A 15,137-nucleotide genomic window follows, 5' to 3' on the forward strand; every position below is an offset into this window, starting at 1 on the left:
AATGGAGTGCTGCACATGATGCAAGTTGCATGGATTTATTAATGGTTTCGTGGGAAATTTATAAGATGTGCAAGGTAGGTCGAAAGATATACCTTGATGTTCAGATTGTGCAGGCCTGAAGCTTTCTAGCATCTTCCTCATCTGCTCTTGAGACTCCAGCATTTGCTTTGTTTGAAATTCCATCATCATTTGCATCTTCATCTCCATCTCCGCACGCAACTTTTGGTTTTGCTTCTCTATCATATCTAAAATGACGGGGGTAAGTGAAGAAAATCAGGTTGGTTCTGAGATGGAACCTGGTACTGCTGTGGAGGCCTGTGCTGGAATGGTTGTCTCTGCTGGAACGGAGGTTGAGCTGTCGGCTTGTTCCCTTGGTGGAAGGTCTCTCCGTTTTGGAAATTTGGCCTCTTTTGACCTGCCCACGGTTGTTGCGGCTGGTTGAAGGCCTTCACCTCTTCTTCCATGGCTTGGCAGGCTCCATCTTCATGTTCCCTGCTGAAGCAGAGAGAGCAGATCTTAGCTTTACTGATAGGAGAGTTACCTAAAAAGACATTCTTCAAGGTGGAGGTGAGCTCCTCCAATTTCTGGTTAGTCTCCCTTAGGCCCGCTTGTAGCTCTCCCTCCTTGGCGTTAACCTGCAGAACTCCTGCTCTTTTTGGCTGCAGGTTTCTCCCATTCTGATTGGCCCCAATCTCCTGCAAGTCAGTTTCTGCAACTCTCTCCAAAATATCGAAAACTTCATCCTCATATGCGGTATAAAACGTTCCACCCGTAGCGAGATTTACTTTGTTTTTCATAAAATCAGAGAGAGATTCATAAAATATTTGGGCTAGTTGACATTGCTCAATGCCATGGTGAGGACATTTCCTCAACAAATCATTGAATCTCTCCCATGACTCACAAAAGGCTTCTCCGTCATGAGGATGGAAATTGTGAATTTCTCTTCTATAAAAATTCGTTTTGGAGAGAGGGTAAAATTTCTGCAGAAATTTTCCTTGCAACTCTTCCCAAGAATTGAAAGTAATTCCTAGATTATGATACCATGCAAACGCTTTATCTTTAAGAGTTAGAGGAAAATATTTCATTTTTAACATCTCTGTAGATATTCCCGGAGCATTTTGAGAAGAGCATCTAATATGAAAATCATCAAGGAATTCTAAGGGATTCTGTGCAGGTAATCCGTTAAATTCAGGTAGAGAATTGATCAATGCATTATCGTATCGAAACAAGATACCTTCACTGATGTTCAGATTTACATCGGTTTGTCGTAAGCTTCCGGACGGTGTAGACCTATCCAACATAGTTCTTCTCCTTTCATTCTGCTGATGTATCTCTTCAGCCATATTTCTCTGCTGAATTTCTGGTTCTGTGACTATAGAATCCGGGGTGGCGTCTCTTCTAATTTTTTCTGCAGACTTCTCACCAGCTCCTGAGCATGTAACTACCATAGCTTTTCAGCACAAATGTTAGCAGAACAATGAGCTGAGGATTTTTAAGTCCTGCAGCTTAAGGAGAATCAAGAAAAGATTACTGAACAATTAAAAAAAATTCCTACTGTAATATCGTGCTCCCCGGCAACGGCGCCAGTTGATAAACTCAATTTTGGGGTGTTTTTTACTGGTTGTTTAGCAGTTATTACGTGTGAGGATAGAGCTTATACAACTAAATTTATAACCTCACAGCTTAGGGTGAGTGAGGGTCGATCCACAGGGAGACGGCAAAAAACAGCAGAAGAATTCTTTCTATCAAATCAGTTCTTTTGGATCTCAATACTCAAGTATAAACTCTGGTAAACGATCTTCGGTACAAACAACAGAGCTTTCTTTAAAAGTCTCGGTGCAGCAAATCTTCAGTAAGGCTTTCCTTACTAAAGATTTGCCCTTGCCCTTTGGGGCAATTTCACAAACACCCAGCGGGTGTTTGTGCATGCGACACTGCGCAGCGGCGTGCTCGCGGCGCTACACGCTGGCGACCTGCTCGGCCATGGCGCCGCTGTGGCGAGCTTGCTGCACGTAGTGCTGCTGCGTGCGGCGTTGTTCCCCGCGGCTTGGGTTGCTGGAAACCTAGGCTGTTGCCTAGGTTGCAAGCAGTTTGGAAGTTCTGCAGGGATGGATTTCACGATCTGATGCGAGAACAATGGAATTTTTGCTAGAACGGAATGGGAAACGATTCAACCAACTATGAAATTCGAAATCAAGCGTAACCAAAGGAACAACAGAAATTGGAAATGCTGAAGACACAGCTTGTGATCTTCAACCCAACTCTGATTGTCTTAGAAGGGAGAAGAAGATTGTACTGAAACTAAAACGCTCACGCCTCCTCGTGTCACTCCTTCTAGGCAAGGCGACGATCGTCCTGCTCCAAATACTCCTCAGCTTGCTTCTCTCCCAGCTCCAATGCTCATCAGCCTTGGAGGGTCTGCAGAAATCCTTTCTCTCCAAGCCCTAGCTTCCTTGAGAGAAATTCTGGACAACCTAAAATCAACTCTCAAGAGGGTATTTATAGGTTTCTCTTAAGTCATGCCCAGGGGCATTTTCGTAATTTTTGCATCTTTGAATTTTCGCCCGCTCCTCTTGATCCTCGTCTCTTTCCTTGATCTTCTTAACCTATCTCTGAATGTTTACTAACCATAAAATGTTAAATATATTCCAATTGATTCAAAGGATCAAGTGGGGTTAGTAATTTCATAAAATGATGCATATGCATGATATTAGCATGAATTAACATTATAATTTTGATGAATAAAAGCTAAAAAGTTTACTTATTTGATGACATATTTGAGAGTCATCAAACACAGAAGTCCACCTTTGAGTGCAATGGGGTTGTTGCCGTCGTCGTCACCCCAACTAAGTGCTGTCAAACAGGCTGGTGCACACCCCTGCCTTACACCCTTTTTCGAGGGTGCTGGCCCTCGTATGGTGACGAGGAAAGTCTCTTCCCCCTTCCTCAATCTGTCCTTAATTTGCATAGTAGATAGGAGAGTGCTGTTCCGCGGCTTCTAGGCCCCTTGGTCCCTCACGAAACATGGGTGAGATCCCTTCGGAAACAACACGTGGCGGTACTAGGGGAACACACAACGGGTGAACCCATTAGAACGTTGAGACCCAGGACAACCGTGAAGTCGTCCATGGGGGACACTATGAAGATGGTCCGGCCCTACCATGTTTCTATCTACAGCAGCACCCCCTCAGCCACATGACGATGTCTGAGTTGACGACGTTGATCTTCCCCACACTTGGGGACAACTTCAAGCCGAGCTTCTTAGCTTCTTTCTCAGCGAGGACTTATTGCATCGCACGTGTCAACCATGGCCATGGAGGGCTTGCCGTTGATCAGTACGGGGATGTGCAAGAGGTTCAAGCCCTCATACCGGACTAGGGCACCCCCCTGTAGTGCCGCTAAGCATTGGAGGGGGTTCAAGGTCACTATACTACTTCCTGAGGAACATCAACTTAGGCCGGCGCCACGACCATCGCATTAACTTTGGTGGCCTAACTTGAACTTTCTCTTCAGGCCTTGACTGCTTGGTACTATTGGTGCCTCGGCGCACTCTTGGCGCGACTTGTTCCCTTTGACAGGTCTGTCCTCTATTTTGGCGGGTCTAGAAGGGTGGAGCTCCATTCCTTCCAAGACCTGGTAGGCCGAGTTGAGATCTCTGCACTGTCTCCTCTCCAGCTCTCTCTGGACCCAGTGGGGAAGGCCCTTGGCGAAGCGGTAAAGCTTGTCCTCCTCAGACATGTCGGTGATCCTCTGGATTATGGACGTGAATCGGCCCATATTTTCCCATGGATTGCCCGTCATCTTGAGGTTTTCAAGCTCTGCCCTTGTAATCCACGCCGTGTTGTGCGGCATGACACATTCCTTTATCTCCTGCACAAACTCTTTATATGTTGGGGTTGGCCAATTTCCACACTCTTCCCTCTATCGCCACCACGACTTTGCCTCATCTGTGAGGAAGTAGCTAGCCTATAGTACTTTTCTTTCATCTGAGAGTTTTCTTTTGCCAAAATACCGGTCGTAGTCATATCAGAAATCCGCCAGCGCGTCTTCACTACAAGAATCCTCGTACCACGGTTTAGGGAGTGAGTGCTTCTCCCCGTCGTCGTTGTTGAGATGACTACAGGTGCCTTCTTCCAACCTTCCCATTTTGAGCTTCTGTGTCACGACCATCTCGATCAGCAGCCGGATGGTATCTTCGTGTTGTTTGTCTGTTTCTTCGAGGACTTTTCACCTCTGACAGGTCTCTACCCGCAAGTCTTTTAAAACTTACTTTAGCTCATTGTAGTTCTTATTGACATGGGTGTTTTAACCCCTCACACTCTTGTGCAGCAAGCAAGTAGTCAGCCTCTACTCCTCTTGCTAGCGTCTCTCTTCACGTAGCTGTGCGCAAAACGACTCCATCCCCCCAACCAAATTCAAAAGCACAGGGAGAGCCGATCCAACCTGGCTCTGATACTAGTTGTCACACGGTCAAATCCAGAGATAGGACTCTTTCTCAAATTTGGCATGTGCCGGCCTCATTGTTCAAGGCGAAACACTGAGCAGCCTTGATCTCTTGCAGCGAAGGCTTTTGCAATTGCTTAAGATCGCATAGAAGGGATTAGAGCAGATGATGGTGCTCAGCACAGTTAGGGAATACGGTCATTGCATTAATTTTATCAAAAGTAAATCATTGTTACATGAAGGAAGACGAGGGGGGATACAAATTCCGAGATGAGGCCTTTTGTGCCAAGGAAATGTCGCCACACCGCCTAAGGGCCGCCGCTTTGCGCGCGCCCCCGCTCTGCTACCACATAAGTGCGCAAGGCCAGGCGGTGCGCCCCCATGGGCATGGCGATCACACATGCCACCCCTACCTTTACGATCACACACGCCTCAGGCACCGTGTCAACACTCTAGCACGCAACCCGTGCGACGCTATCGCATTTGGCGCCCCCTAGTTGGGCGTTGTTTGCCCAGCATTATATGTGCGAGCGATATGCGCTCGCTGTGCCATCTCAGCGCTGTCAGTGAGCCACACGCCTTAGTCTCCTGGCGTGTTGTCTAGTAGGCCTGCGCCCCACACACATGATGCGCGTGTTGCCTGCGCGGCCGCTGCGCGGCACCTTGAACAACTCCGTGCTACATCCGCGGCACGCTAGGCAGCACGCCGTTTGGCCTGCGCATCCCACACCCGCACGCATCGCTTTTGGCTCCTGCACGCAGTGCTAAAAGCTGGTGCTTGGCGTTGGCATCTGCACGTGTCGCTTGGCGTTGGCACGCGGCGCTTGGCCCGTGGCACTTGGCACTTGGCATTTGGCGCGTGCACGTGGAGCTTGACGTTAGCACGAGGTGCTTCGCGTGTGTGTGCACACACCAATCTGCCCGGACACCCAACACGCGTGGATTGTACCTGATCCGTCCCACCTTGGGTGGGGACAGGCACGTGCATAATTCTGCTGTGAAACACCACCGATAGTGGCGATGGCCTGAAAGATCATGTGTTTGGGCATCGCTACCCACTATGACTAAGTCCTTAGAATATCGTGAGCCAAATAACATGGACACGTCCTCCCAAAAAGCACGCCGGCCTTTGGGCAGGGAATGCCACCTAGTTAGGGGCCTAACAGTTTGGAATAGGTTTAAGGTTAGAGTAAGTGCTCGGGTTAGGGTTAGGGTTAGGGTTAGGGTTGTGCACGCAGGGTACAACCAACCCTAGGGTTGTGCCCGTAGACCAATCCATCCGTGCCCTGGACGCCACACCTGGACGATTTTATTTATAAAGTGAAGTGTTTGTCAATGTTCATGGGCGTTGAGCGAGTATAAATATCCCAATTACACTCAGATCCCACTCGTCCACACCCCTGTTGAGAAAAAGAAAAGATACATAAATGATACATTGCAGGCGCTCGGGGAAATGTGCACGTTGTTGTCCCACTAGAGCCACCCCGTGATGACGATGTAGTCTGGGAGATGTCCTCGCCTCCGTCAAGTGGGGTCGATGAAGGGCGTGGTGAGGGCTTTAGTCAAGGCGAGCGCAGTCCGCACTTCTTGCTCCAATGTTCCACACAATCCTCTAGTCCCGTGGGCTTACGAGGATGCACCTTGTGCGGAGGGTTGGCATGCCGAGACAATCGACGCGATAACAGCCTCCAGCTGTCGGAGGGAGCTGCTACCAAGAAAGAAAGATGGAGGAGGGGATTCGTGCATGTATCGTATGGTTGGCGAGTTCATCTGCTGGCTGGTTGCCCTCCTACAGCTGATGACGAAAACATTTCGTGCCAATTCGGCACCGCATGATGTCCTGCCATACTCGATGTAGTTGCCACCGGGAGCATGTACCTAGACGAAGCATATCAACTAATATATGTGAGTTTGATTCTACAATGATATTGTCAAGGTTTGGTTCCTCACTAAGGAGTAGATCATCACGGATCGCCATAGCCTCGGCTACTGTATTAGTTGTATGCCATAGTAAGAAGAAAAAGCAAATAGTATACTCCCTGTATGGTCTTGGAGGATACCCCCTCCCCCGCTGGCCCCGGGTTCCCTTTGGCCGCACCATCCACATTCAATTTAAGGATGTCTATTGGCGGTGGTAGCCAATAAACAACTCGATACTGAATGCGGATGGGGGCGAGTGTCACCTGAATACCCACGGAGCGGAGGAGGTCGCAGGCGATTGTTGATCTACTGGCTCAAGGGGGGACTAGACTCGAGCAAGCTCATGCACGAGGGTGAGGAAATTCCACTCGACTCGATCAAAGGCCTTCTCCATATCCAGTTTGATGATGACATTTGAGCATAGAATATGAGCGTCCAAGGACTGGGCTAGCTCATGCACGAGCATGATGTTGTCATGGATCTGTCGACCCTTGACAAAACCACACTGCTCAGGCGAGATGAGTCGCTCAAGGAGGTTTCATAGTTTGTTAGTAATGATTTTGGATGCAACTTTGTAGCATACATTACAAAGACTAATGGGGTGAAACTCTTGGAAGGTAGTTGGAAGAGCCACTTTTGGTATGAGCGCCAAAAAAGTAGATTTCCAACTACGAGAAAAGACTTTACGCGTAAACACCTTGATAGCGCGGCACTGCCCGAGACCATCGAGCCGTCACATTAGGAGCCAGCACCGTCATCGAGCCCGCAACCGACACGTGTCCAGCCGACATGACGAGCCGATGCATCGACGCGCGATCCCGGGTTTCGATACTCGGCATGACGACGCGCCACCTCTATCGCCTGAGCATTCGGCCTTTCCGCGTTTTATTTCCTATCTTCGTTTTCTTTCAATTCATTCTTCCTTTGTAAGGAGGGAAGGAACCCATATGAGGATTCTTCCCCTCCCAACACTTTAGTGGGCCTTAATAGGCCTAGCTTATTTCTCTTTTATCCTTTTGTTGTTATGGGGGCCTATCTTCATCCATCCTATATAAGGAGGGGTGGGCGCCGAAGACACTTTACTCTTGATTTTCATTTTGAAAGTTATATCCCGTGGGAGTCCAAGAGTCACGACTGTGAGTGGAGAGGAAGAAGAAGAAAGAAGAAGAAGAAGAAGAAGAAGAAGAGGGAGAGGAGAAGAGAGAAGAAGAAGAGAAGAGGAAGGGAGAGCTCCACTAGTTGCCTCCGCCCGCCGACCTGCCGGTCGTTCCGCCGCTCCCGCCACCGTCTTGGACGCCGGAACGCCTCATCAGTGCTCCCACTCGCCGAAGCGCCGCCGCCACCGCCGCTTGGTGTCGGTACGCCATCGTCTCTGTCCCTGCACGCCGGGATGCCGCCGTTGCCACCTCCGACGCGGTATCCCCACTTCCTGCGCACTTGGACGACGCCCACGCGACCTCAGCTTGCCTGAGCATTCCCGCCACCATCTCAGACGCGGGACCCACCCTGCCACCATTCCTGATCGCTTGAGCGCCACCAACCAGTTTCTGGACATCAGGACGCCTCCACCGCCGCTCCTGCCTGCCTGAGCGCCGCTGTCTTTGCCTCTCGGCGGTAGGACGTCTCCGCCTATCTACCTTCCGCCGAATTTGTTCACCGCTGCAGATTGTCCTGCCCAAACAGCTTCCCCGCCGCCCACCGGTTTTCGCACCCGTCGCAGCCCGGCAACGCACGCTGCCGAGGTCGTCACCTTTGACAGTTGGCAGCAGTTGCAGGTCCTCCGCTCTCGACGGGCACCGAGCTCGCCGCGTATAGTGCTCATGCGCTCCGCAACACCCGCGCCTAGTGCACACCTAGCCGGCTGCGAGTGCGCCTCACCGTGCTTCGTGCTTGCCTACACGCAGCGCTCTGCTCGGCCGCGAGTGTGCCTGTTACGCGCCGGGCTTACCCGCACGTCGCCCTCGTACGCCCGCCTCAGATCAACTACTTAGCGCTGTGCACGCGGCCGACCCTGCCCACCAGTGATATCCGCACTCACCAACTCCGCTCCCGCACCCGTCCAACACTGACGTCACCACTCTCTGCATATTTCTGAATATTCTCTCCGACTTGAGATATCTGTCGCTAGCGCGACGAAGGTACTCCTCTGCCCTACCTGTATTTCGTCTCTTACGTCCTTCAGTATACTTTCTGATGTAGGACGACTACAGGGTAGGCGAGGAAGGGCAGGACGATAGGATGTACGGGCTAAGGGTAGGATGGGTGTGTGAGAGAAAACAATCCACAGAAATTCACGGCCGGATTTCGGATTTGAAACCGATGAAAATCTGGTGTTGCAGCTCTGATTGTTTCGAGGGGGGGAGTACTGTCTTCCCCCACCGCGACGATGCCTAAGCACCAAAATCAATACCCGAATTCGCGTCGCGAGGAAACACTCGAGAAAGAGGGAGAAGAAGTAGAAAATTCAAACCAAATCTAATTCTGACGGCGGTGGAAACTTCTCGAGAAAACACTAAACGAGGAACACTTCGACACCAAAAAGTTCAGGCGTACCTCGGCACCATAGTGGGTGAAGAGGTTGCGGGAAACTCTGATCGTGATGAAGTTGGGAGAATTCGGGCGTTGAGCGGCCCACTGGACAAGGACGATGCTGGGCGTTCCGGGCGTTGAACGGTCCTGGTTGAATGCCGATGTCGTGGTCATAGAGTCAAGCGTGGGTGAACACCCACGTGCGCGAAGTGCGCGAAGGGTGCGCAAAGGGTGCCGGTGCACACGTGGAATGCGCGGAGTGCGGCGGAGCGCACCTGGAGCTCGCGGAGCACGCGCGGAATGCGCGGAGTGCGGCGGAGCGCACCTGGAGCGCGCGAAGCGCGTGCGGCCCGAAACGTCAGATGGCGTTGATGACGACCGTCGGCCTCGGACGCTCTGGGTGACGGCTAAGGACGTGCGTTGGGCGGCCCTAGGTGGACCTTATCAGCCTGGCTAGGGTGGCCCTAGGCGGCCTGTGAGGGCAACCAAGGAGGCCGCCTAGGGCGCCCTTGGGTGGCCTCAGAGGGCGGCCCTTGGGCGACCTGGGTGGGCGGCCCCTAGGCGGCCAGGGAGTGCGACCAAGGGTGGCCGTGGGCGGCCAAGGAGGGTGGCCAAGGGGCGGTCATTTGGCTGCCTAGGGCGACCACGGTGGGGCGGCCCTAGGCAGGGCTAGCGATCTGGCTGGGCGACCTGTGAGAGCGGCCAAGGGGGCGGCCTAGGGCGCCCTTGGTTGGCCTGAGAGTGCGGCCCTTGGGCGACCTGGATGGGCGGCCCTTGGTCGGCCTTGGAGTGTGGCCAAGGGATGGTCACGGGGGCAGCCTTGAGCGGCCAAGGATGGCGGCCTGGTAGGGGGACCACAGGGGAGGTCTGGGGCGACCCTTGAGGGTGAGAACATGAGAGAGAGGGAAATGGAAGAGAGAGAAGAGGGAGAAAGAAATGGAAGAGAGGGAAGAGGCAGTGACCGACGACACGACGGCGGTGGCGACGGCGGCGGTGACGACGACGGCGGAGGATAGGGTTTGAAGGTAGAGGATAAGGGAGGCTGGGCAATCCTCCAAGAAGAGTTAAACAAAAACTCGATTTTTGAATTATGATTGCCTAAGAGTTTCTTGAAACAACGGCCTTTATATAGGCCTTAGAGGAAAGAGAAATTCATGAGAAAGTAAAGACGTGTGCCGTGTCATGCCAAAGGGCAGTTGTGGATCTGCCTTTGGCGTCGTGTCATGACGCGCATAGAGGTGTGCGCGGGTGGAGACGTGAAAGTTGGCGGTTGTGGGGTGTCAGCTTTAGGGTTGACTCCGGTTGACCGTGGCGGGTTGACTTCGATTGACTCAGGTTGACCGTGGTCCAAAGCATGCGTGCTGACTCTGGTTGACCGTGGTGATGCGTTCGTCGATGAGATGTTGGCGTCCTCGCCATCACTTTCGATTTGCCTCCTCCACGCTCGGGTTAGATAGGTGAGAGCAAGACAGCTTGAGAAAACGACGAACTATTATTGAGAGTCTTACCTGCCCGGTAGGAGTCGGGTTCTCCCGACTCGTGTGAGCATTACAGCGGGGTTTCCCCGTTCGGCAACGTACTCACCCTCGACCCTCTCGGGCGAGGCTCAGGAGGTCCGTCTGACCCCACTCAAAGCGAACCCATCAATTATCTAGAACGGCATCCACCGTTCGTCGGCGCACACACGTACAACACGTAGGATCTGACAACTTCACGTCATCATTCATACCCGTCCAATAGCATCAGTCGGACGACGTTGATTGACGTAGTCTGATGAGACTTCGAAATGATACTGAGCCCCTACCCTCGCTGACGACCGCACGATGTCTTGACGACGTCCGGCATCAAATTGGTATCAGAGCCCGGCTGAGGTTGTCCACAGCACATCTCCGAATCCGCATCGCATATAGCTGCATCCGCATTCATCGTCTTTTTCGAATATTCATATAGGATTCCCAATAATGGCCGTAGAGACGCGATCCGCACGGATGGCACAACGTAGAGGTTCTACCTCCCCGCGACGGACCGAACCATCGCATGACGATGGAGGCAATGAGATTGCCCTCTCGGGACCCCAACTCGCGACCCCAGTAGCCGACCCCGTCCTACTGCATGTCGAGGCTACGCGGATTACACCCGACGACACGGGTGCTCCTGGCATATCGGTCCCACCAGACTCCTGCGGTGAGCCACGCGAGCCGCAGCACTCTCCACGCGGCTCACCGGGATTCTTTGATGACGCCTCGCCAAATGATTACAAGGATAGGGCTACCGTAGGTTTTTCACCCCCACGGGAAATCTCTCGTTATCAAGCACACCCCCCGAGCGACCCCCACACGGTGTCGAGCACGAGGACGAGGAGGCACCTCTCGCCAGTACCCGCCAAGAGAAGAACTTCTGGACGACAAAGGAGCTTACTTCCGCGCCATGGCTGCTAGGATGGAACGCATGGAGCGCATGTTCACTGACAAACGGGGGATCAGAGCACGGATGATGGAGGACCATCCGGATGACGACAGCCAGACGACGACACCGACATCTGCGGGACACCCGACGACGACACGCCAGCAGCCCCATCGGACAGCTCGCGCCGACGTCCGCAACCCGGGGTTTAAGTACTCCGGGTAGGTTCGCAAGATTTATGTTTTCTCTCTATGTGTCTTTCTTTGTATTTCGAATTATGGGATTGGGCCAATATCGTAGGGCCCATCCTCGTCTCTCTTTATTTTACAGTTTGTATTTTCATTTTGTAAGGAGAGGTCGAGCCACGTCTTGGGACGGTTCCACCTCTCCCCACGTCTCCTTGGCACCCCTCCTCCCTATATAAGGGGAGGGCATGCCCAAGGGACTACTTGGAAGTTTTTGAAATTGAAAAGTCTTTTCAGAGATCTTCCCCCTTATCGTAGCGTAGCGTACGGAGTTTGGCTAGCCCCACCTCTTCGTCGAGATCACTCTGGAGAGTAGAGCCCTCGCGGCATCCGTCGAGATCACTCCGGGCGTCGCGTGTTCAACCGTACCGTCGAGATCACTCCGGTACGTCAAGAATTTCAAGAAGCCGTCGCAATCAAGAATCAAGAGTGTGCCCATTGAGATCACTCTGGGTGCCTTCAAGATTCAAGAAAGCGAAGGCGCTGTGCTGCATCGGGATATCTCTCTCCAGCGAGGAGGAACACCCGCGACCTCGTCAAGAATCCACCCCGCCCGGTTCTTGATCTCTCCCCTCCATCTTCATCTCTCTCATCCTACCATTACGACCACCTTCTCCATCGTTCTTGATCATTCCTCAACCCAGTTCTTGGTTACCTTCCACCCACTCCCTCGTTTTCTTGAACCCAACCCCCCTTCTTGTTCGTCAACCATCGATCTCCCCTCCTTCCTCTCCTACACCGCCACCGCCCCTTGACCCCTGCCACCACCTAGTTCCGACCTTCTTGATTCCCCACCCATTGCTCCGCCATCTTCTTGACCTTCTCCAACCTCACCCCGTCCACGATCTTTCCCGAACCCCGCCAAACCCCTACGCAGCCTCGTCAACATCCCGCGCAGTCGCGCCGCCGCCGCGGTCTTGCCGCACGGCCGCCCGCGATCTTGCCGCCGCCGCCGCGATCTTGCCGCACGGCCGCCCGCGATCTTGCCGCACGGCCGCCCGCGATCTTGCCGCACGGCCGCCCGCCCCGCTCGCGGAACGGCCGTCCTCGCGCCACCGCACCGTCGTCCTCGCACCACCGCACCGTCGTCCTCGCGCCACCGCACGGTCGTCCTCGCACCACCGCGCTCGCGGAGCCACTGCCCCAACGCGTGCGGCCGCCCTGATCTCCATCGGTTCCACCCGCGGCTCCCCTTGAACCCGCGGCCGCGACCCTCCTACCCGCGCCACGGGGCCGCTGACCCACGGGTTCCGCTATCCGGTGGACTGGTCGCGCACCCGGCTCCTTGCTCGGCGCCGGCACCAGCCTGAGCCCTCGTCAAGTTACTCGCCGAAGAGCGGCACCGTGACGTGACCACGCCCTGACACGAATTCTCACGTCCCCGCATCGCCTCCCGTCGGCCTCTCGGGCGAGTCGGATATCACTTCGCTTCCACTGGTTTTTTTCGGCCCGTCAACTCATCGCTCGCCCCCGATACGCCACGGACTCAGCGATCCTAAGGTCAAATCCTCGTCTCCTCTCTGTCTTAAAACCAGTATTATTACTTCTTGCAGTGCCGTCTCCCGCTATCGCGTCCCCTGCCCCGGCGCCACGAAAGAATCGCCAGAAATAGGATTAACCACCATCGACGAGAATAGGAGCTTTCTTGAGGTAAACGGACTGTCTTCTGACCGCTTAAATTCCGAACTTGACAGGGCCGTTGGACGCCCCTCTCGTCTAGACGTCTAGTAGATTCCGAGGGTCATTGGGAGTTTGATCTACGGATCGTTCTTCCAGGGTGATCGTCCCAATCCACGCTGTTATCTGTTGATGTCTTGTATCGCTCGTCCATACGCGCATTATTTTTGAACATCATTTCACCACATAGCATCATCTTCTCCTGTGACGCGAAACGCGCCGCTCGATCCCGGCCGTCGTCGTTTCGCATCAATGGAGTTGAGGTGGGACCAGCCGCCCGAGGGCGACCTCGCCACGCATCAGGGGTGGTTCCTCAAGAACACCATTGCAGACTTATCCATGACCTCGACACGGATTACGAGGTTTTTGACCGTCGATCCAACGTTGCCCCTCCGTAGGGACGCGTAGTTAGGGAACCAACGCGCGAACCCTAGGATATCCGCGCTTGGGATATGCAGCACCCGCGGGATGACTTTTCCTGCAGGTACGACGTGGACCAACCGGTCCGCCCGGACCCTTACGCTCGATAGTATGAACGAGAAGTGGGCCATGATTATCCGGTCCGACGGTACGACCCCATCCAACCCCGAGATCCACAGATGGTTGACCCACCAGCGCCATGATGACTATTTCCGGCCGCCCCCACCATGATACTATGGGGTTGATGACATCCCCCTACCTCCACATCACGCGATGCACATCGACTGCGCACCTCGGGACGGTCCTCCCCACCTTTGGGACGACTGCAGTCATGAGTCAATCCCGCCCCGTCGCCACTTGGACCCGCAATAAGGAGACTACCTTGTGCCTGAGCAGCACTTGGACGACGATGAACGTCGGCGCGAGGAGCACCATGCACGCATCCAGAGAAGCGTGCGCGCCGACGTTGCTATCTTTAAGGGCTCTCCGAAGCCGAAAGAGTTCATCGACAAGGAGTCAAACATAAACTCTTACTTCAAGTGGTACCGCATGGCTGACGACCTATGTGTTGAGTCCGCGGAGGCACGACTTGGCGGATAGGCCAAGATCTTTTGGGAGAATGAGCGAGTCGCCATCAAGCGACGAGGACGACCCATTATGTCCTGGGTGGAAATGTTGCACAAGCTTAGGAGCAAGTACGTTCCTCGTCAGTACCAGATGTCCCTCTTCCTCTTGTGGCTTGACCTCAAGCAAGGTCGACTCCCGGTGACAGAGTACATCGAGGCTTTCGAGGAATGTCGGATGCGCTGGTGCTTTTTGGAGGACCCACGGAGCATCATTGGACTCTTCGCCCACGGCCTCCGGCCGGCCTTGCGCAGCAAGATCCTCGAGTGCCAACCGGCTGAAGTCGACTAGGCATACCACTTAGTGGAACACATGGATCCACCCGCCGACGACACCTCGGCACCTAGCGTGAACACCGCGCCACAGACTCCACCTATCCGGACGGCACCCGCTCCTACCACACCAACCACGACCACACGGGTCATCCCGACCACCCCCCCACTTCTGTGGGGTCCACCCCACTAGCTCGGCCCGTCGCCAACGACTTCCCAGTCTGGAGCGCCACCACTAGCCAGGCACACATCACGTGCTACAAGTGCCAAGGACGAGGGCACCGGGCCAACCTATGCCCCTCGACACTTTTGATCGACGCCGGTGATACCGAGCAGGATCACGTTGATGGAGTGGACATACCACAGGAGGACCACTACCACGGAGACGAGGAGTACGCCCTCGAGTATGAGGAGCCCGATGGTCAGATCGGATATATTCAGATCATTGAGGCACGAGGGATCGCCCCCGTGGCAACCCGTGTGTCCACCTGGCCGTTGGCCAACATCGCCGTCGACACACCCGGCACTAGCCGAGCTCGACAATCTCCGCGGCTTACCATTCCTGCTAGGAGACCGCCGACACCGTTCGTTGATGCAGCCTTCC

At 54.0% G+C, this 15,137-nt stretch overlaps 1 non-coding gene across 1 annotated transcript; it reads left to right on the top strand.

Moving 5' to 3' along the window:
• The first annotated feature begins 846 nt into the window (after positions 1 to 846).
• On the top strand, positions 847 to 955 carry LOC144701552 (small nucleolar RNA R71). Its single transcript, XR_013581044.1, has one exon. It is a non-coding gene; the product is annotated as a small nucleolar RNA R71 (small nucleolar RNA).
• The last annotated feature ends 14,182 nt before the right edge of the window (positions 956 to 15,137 follow it).

The sequence above is a fragment of the Wolffia australiana genome, chromosome 3 (assembly GCF_029677425.1).
Source record: "Wolffia australiana isolate 7733 chromosome 3, ASM2967742v1".
In the NCBI taxonomy this organism is placed as follows: Eukaryota; Viridiplantae; Streptophyta; class Magnoliopsida; order Alismatales; family Araceae; genus Wolffia; species Wolffia australiana.